The sequence below is a fragment of the Vespula pensylvanica genome, chromosome 12 (assembly GCF_014466175.1).
Source record: "Vespula pensylvanica isolate Volc-1 chromosome 12, ASM1446617v1, whole genome shotgun sequence".
In the NCBI taxonomy this organism is placed as follows: Eukaryota; Metazoa; Arthropoda; class Insecta; order Hymenoptera; family Vespidae; genus Vespula; species Vespula pensylvanica.
In genome coordinates, this window is record NC_057696.1 from 4,321,521 (window position 1) to 4,326,358 (window position 4,838).

A 4,838-nucleotide genomic window follows, 5' to 3' on the forward strand; every position below is an offset into this window, starting at 1 on the left:
AATACTTTTTTAACTTAACATCGAAGAGAATAAATTTTAAGAAAATAAAAACGTAAAAAATAAAAATAATTCGAGACGACTCTTATCGGGCTAAAGGGAAAGGAAAAAGAAAAAAAGAAAAAAGAAACTAGTACACGTGCCCTAATCATTGATTAAACTCGCCGCCCGCCTCCCTCCCTCGTCCCAGAGTACATAATCTTTTTTTTAAATAAAAAAAATTAATCCAACCTAATCCAACATTTTTCTCGTATCTCGTTCTAATTTTTTAAGAAGAAAAAAAGGGGGAAAAAACAGAAAGAGAGAGAGAGAGAGAGAGAGAGAGAGAGAAAGAGAAAGAGAGAAAGAAAAAGTGTTAACGTTTGGTCGAGCTCGCGACGATCCTCCTTGCGGTAGGTATATAGGTGTATATGTATAATGAAAAAGAAAAAGTTTATAGTGCTTGATGTCGGGTATGATAGGGAAAATATAAAAAAGGGGCCGGCCTCACGACAAAAGCATTTCCTACCCTTTCCGTGTCAAGAGAAGAGATCGCGATTTACGATTAATAAATGGCACGCTTTTATCATCGTCGAATATATATATATACATACATATATATATATGTATGTATGTATGTATGTATGTATGTATACGTAGGACATGTAGAAAGCTCGTTAAATCGTAGGTACCTTGCGCCCACTACGATATATTTTTATAATTGATACAATGAAATGAAATGAAATGAAATAAAAGAAAGAAAATAAGAAAGAAAGAAAAAGATCGTTCGACCAAGATGGTCGCGGACAAGTTGTTTATCTACGATAAGATTAACATCAGTTCTTCCGAAAAATCGGCTTTCCAATTTCCTCCATCTCTTCTTCGTTTATATACGTACGTACGTACGCTGTGGACAAATTCTTACTGGGTAAAAGCTCACCCACAAACAATTTTACCGTGTTGAACCCACGTAGTTACATAGTATATACGTACTCGCGTGTAAGAGCTTAGCGGCATGGGAGTTATCTAGATGATTATCTTAGCCGTTTATCACTAATTTATCTGGGCAGGCATTAGTTTTTACCCGACGATGGCGTGCACCCAGCAACCTTCGCTTACCTAAATTATTCATTATATAGAGCGATCCTCCATACCGCCGCGTGGTGTATATGCCAAAGTAAAAAGAGAAAGAGAAAGAGACAGGGAGAGAGAGAGAGAGAGAGAGAGAGAGAGAGAGAAAGAGAGAAAATTCGAACGCGGTGCACACCGTTCCAGATCCGACGTTTATTAATTAACATCGTTCGCTCGCGACGATCATTCACGAATCTACGTATGTATGTATATATATCGATCATCAGTACTCACGCTCGACCAAAGAAAGTCCTAACTTTTCTTATCGTATATAATTTCTTTTTCTTGCTCGTGACATTTCGGATACAAAGAAACACTGTTATTACACTGTATAATCTTGTAAAGATAATTGTTCGCTATAATTACAGTATTTACCTCATTTCACGTCACATAAAATCGATAGTATATGATTCAAAATAATGTCGACTTTTGTATAAACCCTTTAATAATAAACTTTTTGTCCTACATTTACAATCATATATATATACATACATACATACATACATACATATATATATATATATATATAAAACTATTTTATTATATAAGATAAATACTTTAATATTATTATCACAGTAATATTATGTTAATATATTATAATTCATTTAGAACATTTCATTATACGCGTTTATCGTAGAGAACACGATAAGATTAGTATTAATGTATATAATTTAGTAAGTGAGAGGACGAGCAGAACGATTTTTCATGGACCATTTAATAAGATGACAACTCGGAAGAATATCCATTCACTCTCTCTCTCTCTCTTTCTCTCTCTCTGTCTCTCTCTCACTCTTTCTCATACTGAAAAACGGATCTATGAGCATACACATAGGACGTACTACTCGTGATAGAAATATATCGTCCCTCGTGATCTACCGGCGTCGTGGAAGATAATTATTCACGTTTAGATAACGAACGGCCCGCGATGATATCGAGGCGGAGGCGTCCATTAGCGAGGCAAAGCGCCGGCTTCGCCAAAGGTATATCTATTTATCATCAGATAACGCCTCGGCATTATCTCGAAAAGTACGGCTCTGCTATAGGCGAGCGATCGTTTGCGTGCTACTAGTACACGGACCGTACGAGTTAGCTACTAGAACTAGCTAGCTAGCTAGCTAGCTAGCTAGCTAACTCGCTCGCTCATTCGCTCATTCGCTCATTCGCTCGTATTCGCTGGTTTGCGTTCGCGCGCGCATCAACCTGGTCACTCTTTATATTCCTTAGCTAAACGTCTCTCGACTGTTTGTGCCACCGTGTTACTTGCTACCGTAAACTTATCGGAATCTTACGAAATATTATAAGCTTTTCGAAAGATCGATAACGTTGATGGATCACTCCAGAAGAACGAGATCTCTCTATAATGGTTTTATAAAAATTAACTAGAATCGACGTTACCGTCTTTATTAACACGTTAAACTCGACGATCTTGAGAGTATCCATTTCGATCGTACGTTTCGAAACGATGCTTTAAACTCTCTTCCGTTTAATAATACGATTCAAAGGTCGTTGAATCTCGATAGAAAATTATCTGATTAATTCATATCTGATTTGTAATTAAACTCTACGATCGTTCAATGTTGCTTACTTTGCTTACTTTTTACCGTTCTGCTAAATTTCTTATAATCATCGAAAGATCGATAATGCTGATGGATCGTTCGACAATAAAGAGATCTCTGCGATGATTTCATAAATATTTTTTGAAATCGACGTTAGGGTCTGTCTTTGATTATACGATTTGGAATATTGTTTCAAGATATTCACATTCTCTTTTTAATTTAATAATAGAATAAAAAGTCTTGGAATCTTTCTTCGTAAACTCTACAATTACTCGTGATACTCGAACTAATAATAATAGATTCGTTCAAATTTCTTACTATTTACCGAGGAAAAAAGTAAATTTAACGAGTTGGAATTAAAATCTATAAACCATATTGCGAACCGTATAAAAACGTTGTTTTAAAGTCCGAAGATCTTGTCTCTCTCTCTCTCTCTCACTCTCTCTCTCTCTCTCTCTCTCTCTCTCTCTCTGTTCGTTGGAAAATGAAAAGAAAAATCGCGGAAAATTATAAGAGGGTATTTTCATACATACTATTTTTACGATTCCCTCGTTCGTCTAAGTAGTACGTGCGTTTCCAGTTTTACAAGAATAAGAAAGATAGAGAGATAAATGAAGAGGGAGAGATAGATAGATAGAAATAAATAAATACAGAGAAAAAAGCTTGTGGGTATAGCGTAAAGTGCAAAAATCCATTGTCTCGTAGACTCCAACAGTGCTCTAAGAAACTAGTAATAAAAAAGCGGAACGAAGTGGGAGAAGGAAGCGTGGCGAACGATCTAGAAACACGAGTTTAGGGTTAGACCTTAAATCACTCTACCCTTTGTCCTTCTCTCTTTCATCTCTCTCATCTTTTTCTCTTTCTTTGCAAAAAAAAAAAAAAAAAAAAAAAAAAAAAAAGAAACAAAAACCAAAAATAGAAAAAGAAAATAAAAAGGAAGGAGAAAAAAAAATGAAACGAAAAAGAAATACGATGAAAGGGATCGCGCGAGACAATACGACTAATCGAAGAGGACGAGTTAACAAGTTTTCTACACTAGATATACTGAATCATGAGAGAAATACAAAAAAAAAAAAAAAAAAAAAAAGAAAAAAAGAAGAAAGAAAGAAAACGAAGAGAAAGAAAAACATGACCGATCTGCGACGAAGTAAAAAGCTTTCTCTTCCGAAGTTAAGCGGGTAAAAAGTTTGTCCTTGGCGGTAGAGAGGACAAAGGGAACTTCTTAGAAAATTTTACCGAGGTCGTTATATCGTATATAAAAAGCTCGTCGTTTCGACCTTGATGCTCGATCGATAATCTTTTCTTGCCAATTTATCTACGTTAAATTTAACTACGTCGTTCGATTATTTTGCTTTCTTCCTCCTTCCATTTAATTCTATTAATTATCATGTAATATTTACATGTTAGGAACAAGGACGTTGTCGTAAAGTTTCGAAGACGGTTCTTGCAATTTCGTTCGATATAAAAGAGAGAGAAAGAGAGAGAGAGAGAGAGAGAGAGAGAGAGAGAGGAAAAGAGAGAGAAGTAGTTGTTTGTTACTTTCTTTCTCTCTCTCTTTCTCTCTTTGTCTCTCTCTTTCGTTCTCGCTCTCAAGTATACATGGCTATCCATAATATACGTTCTCTCACGGAAAGCTGCACTCACTTCCGGCGTGGCTAACCGATTATATATCCCCGCTTCTGCAGAAGGACGAAGTTCGAGAGAATCGGTCGTTTAAACACGAGCCAGTAAGCTTCCACGAGGCTTGTCCAGTGCCCGGGATCACGCTAACTCCTCGTTAAGTCATAACTTACCCCCTCCGACGTATGTATGTATGTACCTACGCCCGGTTACTTACTTGCCTACGTAACTGTCTCTCTTTCTCTCTCTTTCTCTCTCTCTATCTTTTTCTCTCTCACCCTTAGTAGTATAATACTTCTTATTTATATTCCGCCAGTGATTCGTAAAAGAAAATCTCAAATATTTGTTATACATATTAAACGGAAGAAGAACAACAATTGCATTTCGTACGGCGACTATGGGAAGAGAAAAAAAAAGAGAACGATTCTATCTATCTTCGACTATATCCTTCTTCTTTTTTTAGAATTTTTTAGCTTATGTATATATATATATATATATATATATATATATATATATATAAAGAGAGAGAAAAAAAGAATTATAAATTACGCTTAG